We start from the raw sequence: 23,092 nt of genomic DNA, 5'->3' as shown, positions 1-23,092 counted from the left end.
GTCTTACTAGTGGCACAGAGGTCACCTTGTTTCAGTTTCCCTGCTGAATCCCCTTTCCCTAACAAAACAAAGCATAAAGAATGTAATTACGCTCCACTGAGAATGGGATTAGAGGAAGGATTGGATGATTAGACAGGATGTGTCAAATTATGGAGGCAGTTGCTCTTCTGAATTACAGGAAACCCAAGGTTAATGGGATTAAGCAATCTCATCGGCCAACTCAGGGGGGCACTCGCGGGGACCGTTTCCAGAGTTATCAAACAGCATGACTGACAGCCTCGCTGACAGCTCCAGCACTCTTCAGTACACAGGACCCCATTAGGGGGCTACACTGCCTCTGTTTAATTGTACTAATATAGGTCAGCTAATGTTTCTAACTGGAACTACTTGTTATTTAAGAAAAGCTGAAATTTGGGTGATTACATTTTATAATAGCTGAACAATTTTGAGATTTGTGTTCATTTTGCGATTGAACTTTTTTTATTAGACAGTTCTGTCATGTGTGTTGATGTCTAAAGATCATTCAGATAAAACGTGAATTGGAAATAATAGTTTTTGTTTGTGTTCCAGTCATTAATCCAGTCATCAGCTCTGTTTGTTTTTGACCTCTATAGAAAAGCCAGAAACCTGTAAATCAAAACCAAAGCACAAAAAGCGGAGGTATACCTGGATCGTGGTTCCACAGACCTGTGATACAAAATCACCTGTAACTAAGTATTGTTGTGTTCGTTAGTTTAGCACAAGGCCTCTCTACAAACATGACATGTTTGTAGAGAGGCCCCACTTGGACCCACAACATAAGGCTGGATGAACCCAACAGTGGACTTAAAAAGGGATAAGCTGATGCCACAGAGTTCCAAGAACAAACTTGTTAGCAAACAGTTGATGACCTGTTGAATGTAATGCCGATATTTACTTTCTTTTAGCTCAGTATTAGCCGTCAACCCCTTTAGTGCTACGATCTGAAACTGGGAAAGAATTGTATGATGCATTTATCAGAGCTTTTTCACTAAAAAAAAAGAGGTGCAACTTCTGCTGAAATCTCTGTCAATGAACCAAAACAGTAAACTTGCAGGTTGCCAATCCAAAACAATGAGCTGAAGGACACCGTTCTGCCATTCTGGGAACAGCTAGTGTAGTTAGTATCCAGTGTATTTGATATACAAGACAAGACATCCTTTCTTTACAGTCCAAATACATCTAAAAAAGAAAGCAGAAAACCTTAAGTACAAATTCTGAATACTGACATATGTTTAGCTAATCTCAAAGATTTCATGTTTTATATATGTCTGTGCACAGAGCGTAGGGGGAATGCTTTGTGCAACAAGCCTAGTCTTCACATCTGCAGTGAATCTTAACTCTGGCTGCAGAGAGAGAAACCTTGAATATAGTTATCGACTAATTCCTGCAGCTCAGATATCAGCTGAAGCATTTTGGAGCTACTGAGACTAAGACAGCTATATATGAGCCCTCTATCCATAAAATATAGACAGGATGTGTGCAGAAACACAAATACACTGTGAATAAATGAAGCTGTATAGAAACCTGGATGTAAACTTATGAGTAACTAATATTTCAAACAGCGTTCCTTCTCTTCTCTGTCCCAACGATGACAGCCCCTCATTTATACCCTTCACAGAAAGTGCAGTAGCAAGAGGAAATTTGTGATCTTTTGCAGATATGAAACAGAGCATGACCGGAGATACACAAGCACGGGAAACTAGGAAAATGAGTAAGCAAATCAAAGGGGAATACTTCTTCATCCCTAAATTACAGATTCCTATTTATATCATATAGGTCTTTAATAACAACTCAATGATGACGTTATTTTACTTGTCAAATTTGGCCAAAGAGAGCCCACGTACTGTTTAATTACTGAACTGGATGTGGTAGTCAGGTCTGACAATCAAGACGAGGGTGTTTTAACCTCACGAAATCAGATCTGTTCACCGAAGCACAGTCCACTTTTTAATCTAATCAAACTATCCAACACAAATCTATTTATTCCAGCTGTTAAATGTATCCCTATTGTATGTTCTACTGTCTTACTGAAGCTACGGTCGCTTAAATTGTCAAAACAATGTCACCAAGCATCTTATCTGACCATACATAGCACCTCCTGTATGTCTCTGTTCTCGTTAGTCACAAAGATCTACACTCAGGCCTTTAATCTGCTGATTAGATCAGCCGCAGGTCTAACTGGCAAACAGGCTTTCAGCTGCTGGTCTTTCAGCCCTTTGTACACAAAGTAAATAACTCTTTATAGAGTAAAAACAATGGCTGAGGCTGACTGCCTGCTACTGTTATTGTAAATGGAAAAAAGGGGATTTAACTACAAGAATCCAGCAAAGACCATGTGCATCATGTGGCCCACAACACTGGTGCCAGCCTGATGTAACAACTAGTCAGTGGCACCATTTCCTGATTCATGGTGCAACAATTTCAGTGCATTTACGCGCTGGACAATTAGTCTTTACAGAGAAAGCTGTGGGAAATTATCATGTTTGTTTCTGTGTTAAAAACCAGACAAATAGTCAATGAAATGGAGAAGTAGGCAGCAGATTAATCATAAATGCTGCAGCTGTGCATGAAATGAACATGCACTTGAACAGCCCTGCATTTGAGGATTATTTCTGCCATAATCAGGAATTAAGGGTTCACCATGTTTAGATATTTCTTTACAGTAATATTAAGAACATTAATATTTCCCAAATATGGTCAGATTTACTTATGAACAAACACATGTGGGCATTTGGGGCACTTTTTTGACACTTATGCATTATGTTCACATATCATCATCGGCAGTGTGAGATCTCTGAAGGATTGCTGTGCTGTCGGCACTGGTGGGTGTTGTGTTATGTGTTTCGCATGGCTACAGCAATAACTTTGCGGTGGACGGAACAGGAATAAATCTAACAGGGTCAAGAAAAGAAGCGGTTGCCTTCCTGCTTTTAGCTTACAAATAGTGCTACCCTGGTCTCATTGCAATGAAGGGACATTTCTGCAGCCCGGCCTGTAGCTGCTGGGATATAGTCACACTACATGGATATATGCTGGCGTTATTATGGGGCATCAACAAACTGTCCATGCTCTGTTAGTATGTCAAATTGTTTTTTTCAAATACTTATTTTAAAGGAGTTAATGAATATCACCTGTTGGTCATCATGGTGCATTGATATGTGTGTGAACATCAGTTTCTTTCTGTTGCTACGGACCATTAGAAGTAAAATTCATTCATTGTGAGCGCTGACACTGCATTAGACAGCTTTAAAGTTTTTAAGGAGTCAGTGCACATCACAGTGCAGCTCAGCACACCTGCTTTTTTGCCAAGTACACTGCAAATTATATATTTATTAGACGACCACTCGATGTAGTTGTAGTTTATACTGTTATTTCATCGGCACCTGTAACCCCGAAGCCATGTTTTATGTTTCTGTTACGGTAAATCCACCACTATGCGCAAGACATTTAATTAAAATAATGTTTTTAATGCTAAAATATAATTATTGTTGTCATCCAGGAATTTTCAAGTTGACTGTTTTACCAAAAAACAAGAAAAAAAAAACTGTAAAGCAGATTTTTTTTTTTTGAATTATCATGCCAAATATCATGTTTTTTGTTTTTATGACAGTTTGTCTTATACACCGTTTAAGCACTGGATCTCCAAATGTTTTCTTGTATTCTTGTGTGGTGTTTGCAGCTCTTTTCCTTGGTGGATTAATAACGATCACCTGATTCATTACAAACAGGAAAGCACATGTTCTGTTTAAATTCATTTAGAAAGGAAACATCTCCATAGACATCATAAGATCTTGATGCTATCTTCAACATCAAGAGGAACAAAAAGCAACGTTTCTGGTGAATGTTTTCGCCAACCTCCAGTGTGCTTGTATGCACGGTGGTCAAACCACATATTCAACTGTTGTTTTTCTTGATTATTTCATTTCTGATAAGTATTTCTGATGGCATTATTTAAAAAAACATCCTCACTTTGTCATGATTTCCCCAATACCCCAAAATGCATTTTAACACTAATCTATATAAAACACATTTATTTATTTTATGTAAAAATATAACAGTCCATTTCATTAAATAAACCTGCTTAAAATATGGAAATACCTCTAATAAAAGGTAGGGACTTGTCAAATGACCTGCTTCACCATTTTTTTTTGTCTGCAACACAATACCACAAGAGGTCAAGTACTTTGACTCCTGCACCGAACTCCTTTTAACTGGATATCCTGTGGACCTGTGCTGCTGAAAAGCACAGCCATCTTTCTTTCACCAGCACGTATCCTTCAGAAAGCATCATTCATAACAGAAAACCTGCTGACAAGAGTTTGAGAAACCCTGGGGTAGAAAAAGTGCTGAAAGTAAAGGAGAATGTCTTCACTCTGGTTATTTTCTATTTTGAATAAAACAAAAAGTAACACTTTATTTAGTGTGGTAAGCCAGGAAACTGTTTTATAAGAGAGCAAAATGATACAAAAAAGAATACTTAAGAAAAAAAAAAACAGGTAGTGAAAAAGCAGAGATTTCAGTGAGTCAGTGAATGCACCACAATGTAACTTTTTTTTAGAACTTTTCTTCAACTGAGAGCAACATAAGCCTGAAATGAGGCTAAAATAATTGGGTCAAGACTGAGAATCGGCTTGTAGAAAGCAGTAAAGCAGACAGGAAAAAAATATGCTAATTTCTATAATAGCTGCTATGCACCTCTAAAGACATACAGCAGATCACCAGCAGGCTCCTGACTCTGTACCAAGTGTCTGAGAATAGGTGACACAAAGAGACAATGGGAGTGATGGTCCTGCAGTGACGACATGCTTACAAATGAACTCAGTCTGACTGAGTAAGCAGCGGTGTTCGACATATTAAGTAACTCCATTGGGAGCGCTCAGTGAAGCGAAGAGCCTTTGTCTCCACAGCCCTGGGGAACACATTCTCAGCCTATCCAAATGGGCAGGACTCCTTCAGATCCCTCTCCAGGATCATTTAAATGCCTCCGCTGCCTGGAAAACGTTTCCAAAGCGTTACCACATTTTGCCAGAATACTGCAGACAAACCACAGCTCCACACAGACACCAGCATTAGAAAAAGCTGCAACAGTCTGGTTGTTCTCTCCTCAAATTAGGGGCTTTCTGTCTCTCTAAATATAAATATATTTGTCTCTTACATGAAGTAGGCAACAATATCCATGACCTGAACAAATGTACATTCATTTAAATGCATAAATTATGAAACCGCAGCTAGAATTCCTAAACTTAACAAGGTCTTTCTTTTTCTAATTTTCTAAACTATTGATTTGAACGAGACCTACATTTAAATATCAGTGCTAAAGCTACAACTCTTTCCTTTTCCCTTGTAACACAGGATCAGCAGGTAGCATCATATGTTTCATTTTATAGATGAAATCTGAGAGAAATATTCACTTGTTATTATTTTTTCAAGTGTTAAAGCCATTTGAGTTCTGTAACATTTTCACAAGAAATCTGCCAGCCTTCTAAAATGAGTATATTTATTAGATAAATCAGGAACTACTCATCAAAAAAATATAACTAGGAACCTTTTAAAGGTTGATTTTGATACCCTTCATTTATAGGATAAGACATATTTCATTTTAATCTCAAAAGCTGTAAAATTCCCATGTTACAGAAGCCAAAACTAATAATCATAATCTGTAACAGAACTGCTTAAAAAGTAGGAATATCTAGATGCATTATATTCTATATGACAAAATATTAAACATAAGGTTAAAACTGAACAAAAGAAAAGTAATAGAGCTGATGAAAATGTGAATTTGCTTTTATATTTATTTAAAAAATCAAAATCTTCAAAATGGGGATAATAAGTGTTAAAATGACACTTTGCAGTACTGTATTTATGACGTCTGTGACACTGAAGTACAGCTGAGTGAGACACTTGAAAAGAGAAGGTGGGTGGAGCAAACTCTGATGATGTAAGCACTAATTATAAGCAAACACCGAAGCTCGCTGCAGCCAAACAAGCAGCAGACAGAACACAGACTACGGCTGTAGAGCTGTGTGTGATCAGCTCCGTCTCTGCACCATCGCCGGTCCCATCTCAGGACTCACGCTTAACCATAATTCCTGCTGTTACCACGGCGATGCAGCAGCCGCTCTGCACCAGGCGTTGAGTTCTGCATCTCCCGGCGCAGACGCATTCAATGTGCCGCATGCAGCAGCACCAGCCTCCCTCAGCATCTCACACACACACACCCACCCACCCAGCCAGGCTCATAAAAGACACCGCCTCACAGTGACCCCTGCTCCAACCCCTGTGGTCACGCCTGGACATCAAAGGGGAAGAAAAGCTTTTCACCTCTGTTATCCGCAGAAACGAGGCGGGAGAACAGGGGACTATAATTCCCCCATTTAACTCCCAGAAACGCTCACGACTGAACTTTTTCTTTAGCCTGCATCTATACAAATGAGGAAGTCCTGACCAGAGAAGGATTGTGGGAAAACAAGGCGGTCTTGAAAGCATATGATGGTGATGACAAGTCAGGAAGTTAAAAAAAAAGAAATTATGGAATAAAGTCAGGCGTGGTACCTTTGAGAGAGCTGATCTCATGCTGGATAGACCTTCCAGGATCCATTCTCACGGCTGCTGAGTCTCCAAACAGCAGTTTGAGCCCTGCAATGTCAGCTCAGCCCTGAAGCACCACGCTGGAGGATGTAAACGTCCCTCAGCTAACGGCAGTCTGTTTCTACCACTCTCTGCCTCCCTCCCTCTCCCTCTCTGCTCCCACAGGACTTGGCAGCTCAGTGTTTTTGTTCTCTCTCTCTCTCTCTCTCTGCCCACTTGCACACAAACCCTGTCAGCAAAGAAATTGTGAAAGAGGGAAGCACACCTCCCTCTTTTCCAGCTCCTACCCCTCCCTCTTGCTGTTCCTTCTCATCCTTGTGGTGTTTCACAGGGAGGTGCCTCAACCAGTCATCCTCCACCATCACATCACTAGCACGCAAGCAGCTGGTGTCGAGCAGGCAGTGCAGAGCGTTTTTGACTCGAGTCGTGAGTGATAGGAGGGAAGAAAAAACCTTTAAATGAAGGTCAAATCTCCTGCAAACATATCTAGACTCTAAAATTAAGATAAACTTGACAAAGAGTCACTGTGTTGTTCATTTTTGCACTGAAACATTAACTATGATTCAGCATCTCCCAATAAAGTATTCCACTACTCGACTGGAAGAGTCCCTCTAATTTTCATTAAATGTACTGCAGAGGGGACCTCAGGGTGCTTTGGATGACAGAGCAGTTTTAGGAAACTGAATTTTGGAGCCTTAATAAAATGCACTCGTGCATCTTTTTAAGCACTACCATGATTCAACTCTGCAGAGGTCACAGTAATGAAGTCATTAATCAAAGCCACAAAACAAACTAAGATCACATCATTTCATCTCATGGATTAACAGCCATTCTCAGCATTCAATCTTATCATCAGATAAAGCATAAGAAAGTTCCTGTCAATGAACCAACAATCAAAGGGCTTACATTATCAGAGCCTTGACAGAAATATTTTAGAAGATGACAGCAAGGTTATGCTGACTTTGACTCAGCAGTCTCCTCAAGCCTCCAGTGACCGGCTGACATCGCTGCATTGTGCCTGAAGTCAGCAACAGCAAAAATGCTTTTTGCTTAAGCACGAATAAACCGACAGAGGATTGACGAGTGATCAGCATAACACACGGCTGTATGAAGAATCTGTGAACTTTTATAAAAGCACAGGAAACTTTCTTGCTTCAAATTCCAGTAGATGCATGCAACTAAATAAAGAACAATTCTAGTTGTTCAAAGAGATTTTATTTGTACTCAAAAACACATAGCAGGTGATAGGACATGCATCACACCAGAGTAACTGCACTATAATCAAGTGAGACTATTCAAGCAAAGCACAAAAAGTTTATTTTTTGATTTGTAATTGCCAGACATCGATAACAGATCTACTAAATGCAACTCTGGGAGCCTAAACATGACTGCGTGGCTTTTTCTTTGAGCCTGCCCCATCTAGTGGCTGGAGTGGACGGGGGTAAGTGGAGGTGATGATACCTGCAGGGTTTGTTTGAACTTCTGGAAACTGTATTTCAAAAATATTTGAAATAAATTGTGCTCAGATGTGAGGAGTCAGACATTTGCTGAGCTGCAATAAACAGTTCTCAGAAAAACATGAAAAAGGGAACATTATGGCAAGACATTAAAAAAAAAAGATGATGAGAAAAATCTCATTTTCTGGTTCATGAGTGGAAACAGTGCTGCTCTCTACTGCTGACGTGTCAAAGCATTATGACAGTTGACAGGTAACGATTACGAGGAGAGCCGGCTTAGCTACACGTGAAACTCATGAGTCACTGAAACACAATGTGTACAAGAACCTCGTCTAAACCTGAGAGTCTCCCTTAAAGGAGAAATCTGCTTTACAATGCAATGAGTCAGCACAGACAACGTTGTGGTAATAGGCTTATAAGACCTAAGTTAGACTAATCCTTTGTAACCAGTCAGATTATGTTTACTCATAATCAAATAAGGAAGAGTAGGTTACGTCTATCAAACTCACGGGAAAGGTTCAGTCTCAGAGTCGGCTGTGTTTCCCTGCTAAGAGTTTTTTTCCCTTCCTAATTAATCGTTCAGTGGCCAGACTACTTAAAAGCACCTGTTACAAGCCAAAGGACGAGCTTTTAAGGTTCTCAGTGTTGCAGGTCTAAAAAGTTCCCCTGATCCATGACGCACAGATCTGACAGCTGCTTTCAATTAAAAAACATAAATAGCTGAAATGTTTCAAACAGCCTGCAAACCGAGCACTGACAATAAATCATCTTTAAAGAATTTTGACATCTAACAAAACAAGGTTGTTTTATGAGGTATATGAAAAACACGAGACGTGCATCAATCACTGGGGACAAATGTCTTCAAACCCTGCAGAAACAAACATCTCTGAGCTAACATGTAGACAGACGGGAATAAAAATAGCTGAATATTCCCTGGAAAAAAGAAGCTGCTGCTGCTGCTGCCGTGGTTGTTTTCTCACTGAGACACTTTACAAAAGGTCTATTTTCTCTCCTAACAGAGAGCTGCTGAATTCAACAGCTGGTGTTTGACCTTAAACTGTTTCACACTGATGCTTCAGTTGTTCTAGTTTGAGAAAAAAAAAAGCCAAAGACACTACACCACTGTAGAGCACCTACATGACAAATAGTATCGTGATGTAGGCACATTTTAGCAAAGCACAGGCCACAATCATGGAGGAGGTTATGTAGGCAGGATGTAATGACCACTTCTACAATCAATACAAAAATCAATGGCTCATCACAGATCCAGTTACAACAGCAGCAAAGAGATAAGCAGGGACCCAAGAAGCAAGGGCTAATTGGGAGAACCTGGAAGAGATTAAGTCTTTAAATGATGACAGCAGATCCTACAATAATGCAGTTTGTGATAGATTAACAAACAAGACCAAACGCTCATTTTTAGATTTGTGTAATCCACAAATCAGCCCTGTTTATTACTCCCTCTAGAGTACAAGAAAACTATCACAAAAAACAAAATTCTCAACCAAATTACATTTATTTATAGTTCCATATTTTATTTTCTTTTTTTTACAATAAAAAGTCCCCAAAACAACACAAAAGTCACATGTAGCAACTCGGCTCAAAGCGCTTTACTGGTAGTGTCTTAATGTCCTTGGGGACCCAACCCCAACCAGTCGCAGCAGATGGCCCCGCCCCTCCCTGAGCCTGGTTTCTTCCTGTTAAAAGGGAGTTTTTCCTTCCCACTGTCTCCAAAGTGTTTGCTCATAGGGGGTGATATGACTGCTGGGTTTTTCTATGTATGTATTATTCAAGTGTCTCCCTTACAAGATAAAGTACCTTGAGACGACTGTTGCTGTGATTTGGCGCAGTATAAAGACAGTGCACATCACACTAAAACATACCATTTCAGTGAGGCAGGACAAACGACTGGAGCTGGTCTTGTGTTAGAAACTGCAGTTCTTCTAGTGGCCACTTGAGGCTGGCCCAGAGAGCGAGTCAAACTCGATCACTTCCCATGCTGAAATCTTTAACTTTACATCAGTAGTATTTGACTGAAGAAAAAATAAATAAAAGAAAGACTCCTTGAATTCTACAAAGATTCCAACGTGCTGAGATGCATTTAAGTTTTTCTTAAAATCAAGACATCAAGTTTGACAGATGGATAAACAGAGGAATGAAAAAACAACCAAGTAATTTGACTAATAAACAGGCCAACTCACTCACACTGATGTTGGTCCAAACCACTCATTATTTTAATCCAGTGATGCAAACCCTGACTGGTCTTTGCTCCTCAAACAGACACGTATATGAACTTTCAGAAGTTAGACTATTAAATCACATGATGCATGCATGTGACTCTAGAACAAGCAAACCTGTTTAATCTAATGACTCAGTCACTAAAACTGCGGCATTCCCCCTCGTCTTAGTGCTTTGTGAAAGTATGTTAAGAAACACGGCTTAACAACCGCGAGCTGCCTCAGATCTGCAGAACAGAGTAGAGCAAAGGACTTCACTAAGCTGGGAGGAAATTAAACCAGTGGTTACGACAAACAGCAAACACCACATGTGTGTCAAAATAAACACCCATCCCCAATTTTGGGCCTCTTTAAATGCTCATGCAACATATATACCACTTAAAGTTAAAAATAAGGCCCACCCAGTCGTAGCGTTGGTCTGTAAAGTGTTGCGAGCGCCAAACTAAACAGATGCACCTCCACATGCATATTTCCTTACAGGAATTTAAAAAAAAAAGCAAATCTGTTGCTAAAGGCTAGGGCTGTTCGATATAACGATATATATCGGATGACGATATAAAAACGTCTATCGTTTCATTTTACGCTATTGTTTGTTTCGTGGTGTCGCAAAATAAACCGTTTACGGCAATGTTTTTTCATCGTTTTGATGGTCACTGTAGTGGTTATATTCATTTCTTAAAGTTCTCTCTTTCTCTTATATTTAATATAACCACACTACAGACGGACAAGCCCCTGTTTTTATGTGTTGTTGGTAAAACCATTGCGTGTCCGCTTGTTTATGTTCCACATAAACCTTTCAAAATAAAGCTCAAGATCCTGTTGAGACTTAAACTGAATCACGTGAAAGAGCAGATTATTTACGGATGAGAAGTAAAAAAGAGCCGCCAGGTGCTAAAAAATAAACCTTACACTCAAACGTTAGAACAGGCTTTTCCCTGCAGCACGCCGTGTAATAAATACTCACAAAGAAAACGTCGGCCGTTACAACTTATGTCTAAAAATGTAGTTTCATGCATCGGTTAAAACACTCGACTCCAGCTACATGACGCCCAGCTGGAAACACTTCACGCAAGTCGAGCTGCCCGAGATTCACAGAATTTACAGAAAATGTTACATTTTTGTGATTTATATCGTTATTGGATGATAGATGTCTTATATCGGGATATGAGATTTTGGTCATATCGCACAGACCTACTAAAGGCTGATTTGAACAGATGTGAGACTGAGTAACATACATCATTGCAAAGACTCAAAAAGCAAGGTTTTGTTCATGTCAGCAAAAATGGCCTCTGTGTTATCCATTTTTTTTACTTTAATGCATCATACCTACATTTTGGGGGATTTGCAGTAAGTTCCACTACCACATCAGACACTTCCACACAATCCAGCAGACGCTCCTGCTATCCCTGTTTCTTATCCACTGAACTTTTGAAGTGGGCAAAGCTTTTCCCTGAAGGAATGTTTGGTTTCCAGGTGCCTCTTAAGCTCACTTGGCATCATGCTGGCATTAGTTAACTGTCCCCAGCAAATGCAGTCGGGCTGAAGGATGATGACTTCCCGCAGCGATTTCTAAAGATTGCTTTTTCGGTGGTTTTGTGGAAGTTCAAAGATATTTTCTTGTTGTTTATTTTTTTAATGCAAGCTTCTACTTTCAGCTAGGTGAGAGTTGTAGACAGATGTGCAAGAACAAAAATGTAAGACTTTGCATTTACATCTGGATACGTCTGGTTTTACGAAACAGTCCATAGTACCAGTATCGGTCATAATCAGGCCTGTGTTATGGTGTGTTGTTAGTTGGCTGCAGGGTAACCATCTTGTTGAACCGTAAAGAGAACATTATAAACGTTAATAAAGTTTAGTGGTTGACTGGTTAAGGGCTTTATGGGCCTGGCTTTGACATGATTCTCATTTCTCACTACAGACTCATGCATCCTTCTTATCACTGAATCCTGGCTACATCAATCCATTCCAGACTCTGCTATTGAGCTAGCAGGCTATACCACACAGCGACATGACCGAACAGTGGACTCCGGTAAGCGCAAAGGAGGGGGGCTCTGTATGTATGTGAACAACAGCTGGTGTACCAACACAGTGATAATAGACCGTCACTGTTCACCGGACATTGAATATCTGACTGTTAAATGCAGGCCCATCTACCTACCTAGGGAGTTCACCATTGTCATAATAACAGCTGTTTACATACCACCAGATGCTAATGCTAACTCTGCGATCGCACTCCTGCATACAAACATCAATAATAAACAGAGCACTTACCCTGACGCTGTACATATCGTAGCAGGGGACTTCAATCACGCAGACTTAAAAAGAGCAATCCCCAAATTCCACCAGCACGTCAAGTGTGCCACTAGGGGTGACAAGATTCTGGACAAAGTTTATTCCAACATCAAAATGGGCTACAGGGCCAGACCTTTGCCACATCTGGGTCAGTCTGACCACTTGTCACTGTTTCTAATCCCTGCATACGCCCCCCTCAAGAAAACTGCTCTTACCATCACAAAGAATATTACCATATGGCCAGAGGGTGCCTCTCAGCAGACTGTTTTGACAGGACTAACTGGGATATCTTTGAACATCAGGACTTGGAAATGTTCACAGACGGTGTCCTCTGCTATATAAAACACTGCATAGACACTGTTACAGCAGTCAAACGGATCCGGGCTTATCCCAACCAAAAGCCCTGGATGACCCGGGAGGTCAGGCAGCTGCTGAAGGAGAGGAACATTGCGTTCAGGTCTGGCAACAGGGATTACTACACCACAGCCCGATCCAACCTGAAGAGAGGCATCAGAGAGGCAAAGGGGGACTATAGGAGGAGGATCGAGGACCATTTGAAGAGTAATACCAGCCGGCAGGTGTGGCAAGGCATCCAGCACCTAACCAACTATAAGATCAATCTCGGAGCTGCGGACGGTGACCTGGAGCTGGCAGAGGAGCTGAATATCTTCTTTGCCCGCTTTGAGACCAGGGTACCGGAGGTATTGGAGCCACAGCAGCAACACGCCACCCATAGCAGCACCACCCTCACCCTGGAAGAGCACGAGGTGAGGCGCATGCTGCAGGCTGTTAACCCGAGGAAGGCGGCGGGTCCTGATGGTGTGCCAGGTCGAATATTGAGGGATTGTGCAGGACAGCTGGCTGGGCTCTTCACCAGGATTTTCAACAAATCCCTCGCACAGGCGACTGTCCCACTCTGCCTGAAGTCCTCCACCATAGTCCCCTTGCCTAAGAAGCCCCACATCACCGGCCTGAATGACTACAGACCGGTGGCACTCACCCCAGTGGTAATGAAATGCTTTGAGAAGCTGGTCCGCAGACACATCACAGCAGCCCTGCCCCGCAGCCTGGATCCACACCAGTTTGCCTACAGAGCAAACCGATCCACGGAAGACGCTGTAGCCACAGCACTCCATGCTGCATTAACTCACCTGGAAGAGCATGGTAGCTATGTGCGGATGCTCTTCGTGGATTACTGCTCAGCTTTTAACACCATCCTTCCACACAAACTGGTGGCCAAGCTACAAGACCTGGGGCTTCCATACAGCACCTGCATGTGGATCAATAGCTTCCTCTCGGGCCGTAGACAGAGAGTCAGAGTTGGCCATCACACATCCTCAGCCCTGAGTCTCAGCACTGGCTCACCCCAGGGCTGTGTGCTCAGTCCACTGCTCTACTCTCTCTACACACACGACTGCACTCCTCGCCACCACAGCAACATCTTTGTGAAATTTGCAGATGACACCACAGTGGTGGGGCTCATTTCCAAGGGAGACGAGTCTACGTACAGAGACGAGGTGGAGCAGCTGACGTCATGGTGTAAGGCCAATAACCTCCTCCTCAACACTTCAAAAACCAAAGAACTCATAATAGACTTCAGAAGGAAAAAGGCAGAGATCCAACCACTATTCATAAATGGGGACTGTGTAGAAAGGGTGGCAAGCTTCCGCCTCCTGGGAGTCAATATAGAGGAGAACCTTTCCTGGAGTGTGAACACCTCCGAGCTGCTGAAAAAGGCCCAACAGAGACTGTACTTCCTGAGAATTCTCAGGAGGAATAACATCACACAGAGACTGCTGGTGTCCTTCTACAGAGCCACCATTGAGAGTGTTCTAACTTACTGCATATGCATCTGGTACACTAGCTGCACAGGGGCTCAGAGGAAGGCACTCCAAGGGATCATTAACACCGCCCAAAAGATCACTGGCTGCCCTCTCCCCACACTGGAAGTTCTACACAACGCCCACTGTTTTAAAAAGGCCCAAAACATCATAAAAGACACCTCACATCCTGGCCACTCCCTGTTCGAACTGTTGCCCTCAGGCAGACGGTACAGGGCAATCAGAGCAAGGACTAATAGACTCAAACACAGCTGTTATCCAACTGCAATAACACATCTGAATACTACAAAAAAATGGCCATCACGCCACTCTTGTGTTAATCTATGCACGGTCTGAAGCATGTGTGTGGGAATGTATGTGAATGTTTTACTGTTATATCTTATTAGTATTTTAAGTATTCTATCTATTTTATTTATTGAATTTTATTGTTTTATTTATATTTTGATATTGCTAGGGATGATGCAATGATCGGGGACCATTCTTAATTTCGTTGTTCTCATGACAATGACAATAAAGTTTCTGATTCTGATTCTGAGCCCGTCGAGGAATTCAGTTTACCGTACTCTGCATTACACATGAAACCTGAAAAACCAGCTTCATAAAAACTCTAACAAAAGAAGTAAAATGAAAGGAACAGGTTTATTTCTCTACATGATATGTATGTACCTTACACAGGGTGCATTAATAAAAACATCTGGTATTAAAGTGGACAATCTAGTCTCAGAAATAATTCATTTTAATTTGATTTAGTAAAGAGCTTTGGCCATGTTAAGGTTAGATATTCCCTCTTACGTAAATATTAATGTGCATGAACCTTTAATCACATAGGAACCTCACCTTGATGAGGAGCACTGGCAATAATAAGCATTTTCTGAACACCTACACACTAATGTTTTGAGATGGAAAAGGGTTAGTGTTCAAAACCAAAACTTGCACACCACCTTAGGAATTTCCTAGCTTGTGCTGGAGCCAATAACAAAGAAACATAACTCAGTGATTTGTTTTTTGATTAACTGTCAACTTTCTCCTTTTCAACTGTGACTATTTTGGGGGATTTCATTCCTGGAGTTTACTCTTAAAAACAGCACAGTCCTACACAGTAAAAACTATTGTTTCTGTGCATATTTGAGGAGTCAGAGAAAATTCAATTTCCCAGCTAAACGTCATTGTGAGGTATATTAAGCCCCCTGGCTCCACACCAGTTTGAATGATATTTCTGTTTCCAAGCAGCGGTGCCAAAGCCTCCAGTGCCTTTTAATCCCAGGTGGAAGACCCGATACACCCGCTCCACCCCTCTGTGGGATGTGGCTCCTCCCACTATGGAAGTTCAGCCATTAGAAGCTGGAGTGTCACCAACATACTCTGGGCTTCAGGGTGGGGCGTGTGGAGGAGTAGGTGGTGATACCCCCACATCAGTTCCTGTCTAGGTCCATCGGTGATATTAAACTCCCTGTGCAGTTGTTGGAGTTCATCTGAACTCAAACAAACAAGCCGAGAATTCAGCAGCTAAAAATAATCTCTTCACTACTGCCACTCCCTGATTATCTCACACATAAAAAGAGCCCATTTTAACATCAACAGCTGGTGGATGTCATCCTGTTTATATCATGGCCACTTGGTGACAAATTTCCCGATATTAACGGAATTAAAAAAAAAAACATCAACATTGACTGGTTTGTGGACTCCTGTTGAGTTTGCTGTCAACATGAACTCAGCGATGGGTGAAAATGACTGAAAGTCGAGGACACGGCAAAAGCATGTAGTGAAACCCGACTGAAAGTAAAGTCATCAAAAAAATGTTTACGATTATTTTCTTTGACTTGATCAGAGGAGTCGCCCCCTACTGGTCATAAGAAAGAATGCAAGTTTAAGATTTAAAAAGTAAATACAGAAATCCTTTAAAGTTACATTAATCTTTTACATAGAGTGTGTGTGTATTTGCATAAAATCTATGCAAAACTTCACTATGTTAACATTTACATTCTAAAGCGAGACTCGTGTTGCCGGTTTTATGCCACAACCATATACCAAACCTTCAAATATTGGGCAAGTACTATTTTCAATGCATTTAACTGCATGTTACGCTTCCAGTCATTTATGCAACTATTTCGTTTTGAAACTTTTTGGTCTTCGCAGCAATAGAATTATTACATTATATCGAATTTTGGTTACACAATTTATGCGTAACAGAAGCTCCCAGGAAAGGAAAGGAAAAGAAAGCAACCACAGAGGAATCTGTGTGTGTGTGTGTTCTATGAGGCTTTGTCTAAAGTCCTTTCAGAGAGGAGAAAAGGAGCACTTTTCAGGAGGACCACAACACCAGAGGAATTCACAGAATGTGTCATGATGACATATGTTTTAAGGCTTGTTGTCTTTCAGATCTGCACTCTGAAAAAGACACATTGAGGATGTCTGTTTTCCTTTTGGGTGTCTCTGATTCACCAGAGTCAGGACACCCAGAAGTAGTTTATTTACGCTGAACAACGTATCCATTGTGTGTGAATAAGATCAAGATCACTAACACGTTTTCAAACACTCATCGAGCTTTTAACTTCTGCAGTATCTTTCTCCGGGAAATTAATATGCTACTTTTTGCAGGCACTCTGTTTTAAATTCTTTCAATGTTGCAAAGCACTAGAAAATAAATAACTTGAGTAGTAACTTCTGAGATGAGCTCATTCTGTTTCACCTCTAAAAATGAGACGAGGTGAGACAGAAATCAATATAAACGTTATTGTTGAATCACCGCTCCAGACAAACTGCTCATAGCCTCGTTAGTATTAAAAAATAAAAGAAGATAGAAGTTGCAGACTTCAAGGGTCGTGGTGTGTGAAAAAAGCAGCAGCAGGGATTTTCAAACCCTGCAGAAAAACAGTGAGAATGCCAGTCAGCTCCCTACTGGCATTCCTGGCATTAGTCGGGATTACTGCAGCATGCCATAAACGGGATGTTAGCACCATTGTTCAGCGACCCAGGACAAACATCAGGCTGGGATCTCTGTGCTTCCTGATTCAAAGGTTAGACTAAGAGATGAGCAGAAGTATTCAGGTAAGGTGGGATGTGCTGCACAAATACAATGTCTTTATCAGGGAGATGAAAGAAGTAATTGTAATATTATGAATGAAGACGTACTCATACTGAGCAAGCTAGTTATATTAAAAACCTAAGAGTACATCCTGTCTCACGATCCTGGCTTTCAGTGCTGACGAGTTTTTGTTGTTCCTTCTTGTGTTTCTATTTTATCCATCTCTGCCTCTCCCTGTCTCGCCTATGCAGTAGTGCCTTTTGTCTTCTTTAGTTCTAGTTCTGGTTTTGGAAGTACATCTTATTTTATCTTCATGCTGAGAGCTTCTACATGGCGTTTTATATTAAACAGCTTGACATGAGAACTGTATCCTGTTTTTCATCTAACTATAAGCAGCAGAAAAACCAAAGTGATCTTTATTCCAAAATACAGACCTTTTCCTTTAATCAGTCAATGAAATGGATTTGTGGATACAGAACTTTGTGCTGTAGTATGCTGCAACTACAAATCATATCACGTGGTGTGGAACTATATTTTAATCTATTTTTGTAAGCACTTACAATCTTTTATAGCTTGACTGTGCAGAGCGCTCAAGACGGATAAAATAACAGTTTGTATATGACTGTATCCTGGAGACTGAAATCTCCCTGCGACCAGAATGATTTTTCCTCCAGTGACATCATCCTCTCAGACAGATTAGAAAGACATCTTTCTGTGTGTCACTGCTATCACTCAATAACCCACCGGACACACTGTACGAAACCTGTGCTTTAGAGCACTGTGGGGAAGTAAAGAGTGACATCATCCTATTCAGTGACCTGGGCCCTGTTTCAGGAAGCCGGTTTAGTGGAAAAACTGAGTAAGTATACCCTGAGTTAACGAAAACTCTGGGTTTTCGGTTTCACAAAGCGAGTTCAGCTGAAGCCTGAGTGAGTCACTATGACGACACACTCCGTGAAGCTAACCTGCCCCCTAGCAGGTTTACTACAACTAACCCTGACTGTCTCCGCCCCTTTGTCAGAAACCTGACAGTAGGAAGTGTCGGACATGGCGTGCCCCGTCCTTGAAGAGCCAGTAGATCGTGAAGCCCAAATTCTCCGCAGAGCTCTCCGCCGGGAGAGAGTGATTAGAGCGCGTTTGGACATTTTATCATTTCCTGATGATTTTCTGTGCGAACGTTACCGTTTCTCAGCACAATCTATAAGTTATTTGGATAACATCCTCAGGCCATATATTACGCATGTGACACATCGCGGACATGCTCTCAGTTCTGTACATATTATTTGTATTGCACTTCGGTTTTTTGCAAACGGGAGCTTTCTGTATAATATTGGTGACGCTGAGCACGTTTCCAAGGCTACCGTCTGTCGGGCAGTCAGGAATGTTACAGTTGCACTGAAACGTCTCCTGTACTCGTTTGTGGTGTTCCCCGGTCACAGACCCACAAGATTTATCAAAGAGGGATGCCACAAAATTGCAGGTATCAGGATGACCAAAACTTAATATATGATGTGGTGATACTTGAACTACTACTTAAATTTTACATTTATTCTCAGGGTTCCCAGGCGTGATTGGCTGTACAGATGGCACTCACATTCCAATCATTGCTCCTTCAGTAAATGAAGGAGACTATGTGAACAGGAAGTCTTTCCACAGCATTAATGTGCAGGTACATAGTTCCCTGTAGCATTTCAAACTAACAAATTATTTCATTATAGTAATGGATGCTAATTTGTGTTCTCTGCACTGTGAAGATCATATGTGATGCTGCCAACATTATCACAAATGTGGAAGCCAAGTGGCCAGGCTCTGTTCATGACTCACAAATATTCCGTGAATGTACACTGAGCACAAAATTTGGACATGGTGAGTTGAGAATACTTTAAAATATATAAAGACCAATTGCTTCAGGGACATTTGAACTGAAGTGTATCCTTCTGTCTTAGGAGAGTTCACTGGCTACTTGCTTGGTGATAGGGGGTATCCATGTTTACCCTATTTGCTTACCCCTTACCCTGACCCTGAACCGGGCCCACAGCAGCGATATAATCTGGCTCATTGCAGGACAAGAGCCAGAATTGAAATGACTATCGGAATGCTTAAGGCCCGGTTCCAGTGCCTGCAAAGACTCAGGGTCACCCCAGAAAGGGCATGTGACATTATTGTGGCATGTGTGATTCTTCACAACATTGCCACAATTAGAGGAGAACACTGTCCTTCTGAACCAAACATCAGCAGTGATCCAAACCATGAACATCCTGACCCTCCCACGGACATACAAGATGGAAGCGCAGTCAGAGACACCATATGTCACAATCATTTCTTTTGACCCATCACCTCAACATGTTGAAAGACGAATAAACAGATTTTCTGTTCAACTGGCTTTATTGGTCGCCTGTATTTCCTGTACACAAAGTATTAAAAGATGTAAACCTCATAAAGTGTCTCTGTTGCTTCCTCCTCTGTAACAGCTGTCAATGTTTCTTCATTATTTTCCTGTAGTAAAGAAATTAACAACATTGCTGTTCTACTGTAAACTCATATAATCTGTGGAGTATTACTCACAACTGCATGTTGGTCTGGCTCAACAGGAGGCTGCACCAGATGCAGTACACCACCACCATCAACTGATAGAATATGAGGTTTACACAGGTCACTTATAACTTACAAGGGACCAAATGGCAATTAACAAACATATAGCACTCAGCTTACACTTCATTGTCATTATGCTCTCAAAGACAACCAAGACTGAGGGAAGGCAAAATCAGTAGGAAAATAACTTCACTACAAACAAATTCATTATGGTGAAGAGTTTATCAAATGAATGAGCAGCACTGCAAAGGTGACTGTGAAGAAAGGATGTATGCACATCATGTATTATTTTGAATTTACCCCTTATGTAGGCACTTGTGTCTTGCGGGGTTATTGACTCAGAGGATGTCCCCGCAGAGATGCCTTCGGCCACAGGGCGCCCACTGTTTTGGCTGAGGGCCAACTGCTCAGCCTCTGTGAGTGGTGGTGGTGGAGGACCCCCACCTGTTTTTCGGGCCTCCGCTTTTTTTCTGTTGGCTATAACGGGGTCACATTTGAGCATACAGAGTAAGTGCTTACAGAAAGAAAATTAATGTAGCCTCTAACTGCAATTGATTTACATCGGACAAACAGACCAAGCACTATGGCTCATAATACAATTACACCTTACCTGTTTTGACTATATTTTTATATTTCATTTTTACTTGCTGCCAGGCACGTTTGGGGCCTGTTGGGTTGCACCTGCGCTCACATCACATCACAAAATAAAATGTATAAAATAACAAATAAAATAACATATGATAAAATAACGTGTTAAATGGGTGGAAATCCCTCGATCAATGTTTAAATTAACACTCACGCATTGACTCTGTCGGCTATGTTTTGCCATGCATGCTTTTGCAGCTGTGGCTGTGTTACTTTTTTCCGCGGAATTTGCATGTTATCGGCATATGCTGCCATCAGAATTTCGGCCTCAAGCGCTGTGAAATACATTGACCGCGCCTTCTTTCCCTCCGTCTCCATGGTGACTCGCTTAATCTGTGCTCCGCTTATCAGGGCTTTATGTATCCTCGTCCGCGCGCTTCACTTGGGGTTAAAGCAACTCCGCGTTGACTGAACTAATTGTTATCAGCCTTTCTGAAACGGAATATTCCGAGTTGGACAGTTCGGGGTTACTCAACCGTGAGTGTCGTTTTTCACTCTGAGTTTTCCAAACCGGCTTCCTGAAACAGGGCCCTGAGGTTGATGATTATTGATCGATTCTTTTCCTCTCTCTCGCTCTCTCTGGCCTTAAAACGGACAGTAAACAGTTAAAGCAGCTGTGCGGTTAGAGTGGCAAGCGAAGGGAATAACAGCTGTCCAACCTTCAGCTGTGTTGTTTGTGTTTTATCAACTAATATGTTAATTTGATCAAACATTCAGTCAGCTGCAGCAACGTCTGTAAGTGAAAAGTTTAGACAATATAGAGGTACCAAAAACTGCAGTTCCTCTATTGACCACTTGGTACTCCAAAAGCAAGTCAGTCCCCATGTTTAAAGACTAATAAACAAAACATATAAATTAAAAATAAAATTGAAAACAAAAACAAAACTAAACTAACTGCTTGGCCTCTTCATAACAACTCCACAGAAAGCTGGAAAACCAGTTGATTTTAGCAGAAAGCTAAACCAGTGCCACAAAAACATTTTGTGATGTTTATTGTTTGGAGCATTTTTAATACATTTCTCTAACAAAATTGAAAAAAACAAAACAAAACTGTTCAAGATCCCTGTTCTCTAGTTTTGGTGTGTCAGACTCATGTATGTTAACAGGTACCTGTATTTGTGCCATGCATCAATAAAACCTATACACACACCTGGTAACCACGCTTGCTACTCATCACTCCGCCCGCTGGTCCAAATATAATCAGTTATTTTTAAACTTTTTTAAAAACAGAAATTGCCAAAAGTTTATGCATAAAGATTTATTCTTTTTTGTGCAAAAAATAAATAAATACAAAAATCAAGACAATTACATGTGGCTGAGAGCTCAACAGACATCTGGTGTAATCTAACTGAATACACAGTATTACAAAAATACTGGTGACTGCCAGTGCTACCCCTCAGCCTCCTAGCAGATGAACGTATGGTATAAATTTAAATCCCGGTGACTTCCTTTTTGCATTATTGCATCCACAGATGTTTAATAGACGCATCAACAAATTCAATTTAAAAATCCTACTTCACCTCGTTCTCGAGGTATTGCATTCACAAACTGGGGTGTCCATGCTGCTTGTCTGTCCACCTGGTAGGGTGACAACAATAATCCAAACTGCAATGCTTTAAAACTAATTTCCTAACCTCCTGACCCTCTGTACTGTGCAAAAGTCTTGCTTAAGTAATAGTTCTTCAGGCTTTCTGAATGTCTTTCAAAGTTTTTCTCTGGACTTTGGCTGCTTTTTCAATAATTTTCAGTCCGAGTCTTATAGCTGACTATTTTCAGAGCAACGTTTTTTTCTTTGTTTATTTGTTGCCCACTTAACACTGCGACTGTGACAATAAAAATATAATATTTCTGATCTAGTTAAAGACTAAAAGAAAGTTCATACATTGAACATTTTGCAGTGTGGTTACATAACAAACGTCAGCTGTTATTGACTCCATGGATTTGGGAGGGCACTAATCCTCTGCTCCAATACAAATCCCATCTCAATTACAGCGGCTCTCACCAGCAAACTTTGCCAGGCTGAGTTCACTTCACGGCGGTTCACAGTCAGGATTTCCATTCCTCCGCAGACTTAAAGCAGTTCCACAAAAGAAACCAGAGACACAAACCAATTACATCTATATGCCATTTATCATCAGAAAGGATTTGGACTACGTGAAAGAATGTGAGGGCATCTATTAGATAAAGAGGCATGACCAGCACAGAATCAGCCAGATGACTAGTCTTACTGCAGGAACTGAAAGGTTTCTGAAAATCACAGCAGACTGGCTGATATCCTCTAAGATTTCAAAGCGCTGTACCTAATCCAGGAATAAGACGTTTCTGAGGTTGTTGTTGGCTTTAGAATATGTTTAACAAGTTGAACGGCCTTATGAACATCAGAAAGAAGAA

The 23,092-nt window shown here is 41.1% G+C and overlaps 1 protein-coding gene and 1 long non-coding RNA gene across 2 annotated transcripts in view; one reads left to right on the top strand and one right to left on the bottom strand.

Annotated features, from left to right (window-relative positions):
* The window catches only part of pleca (plectin a), a 93,174-nt gene that overhangs the window by 63,701 nt on the left and 6,381 nt on the right, over positions 1 to 23,092 (bottom strand). The window lies entirely within an intron of this gene.
* On the top strand, positions 19,128 to 19,846 carry LOC146682664 (uncharacterized). Its single transcript, XR_014917623.1, has 2 exons — positions 19,128 to 19,330; positions 19,411 to 19,846. It is a non-coding gene; the product is annotated as an uncharacterized LOC146682664 (long non-coding RNA).

Source organism: Copadichromis virginalis, linkage group LG22 (genome assembly GCF_057382275.1).
Source record: "Copadichromis virginalis isolate Kocher_CV1m ecotype Utaka linkage group LG22, C_Virginalis_male_GT1.1, whole genome shotgun sequence".
Lineage (NCBI taxonomy): Eukaryota > Metazoa > Chordata > Actinopteri > Cichliformes > Cichlidae > Copadichromis > Copadichromis virginalis.
This window is presented reverse-complemented; position numbering and strand designations above follow the sequence as displayed.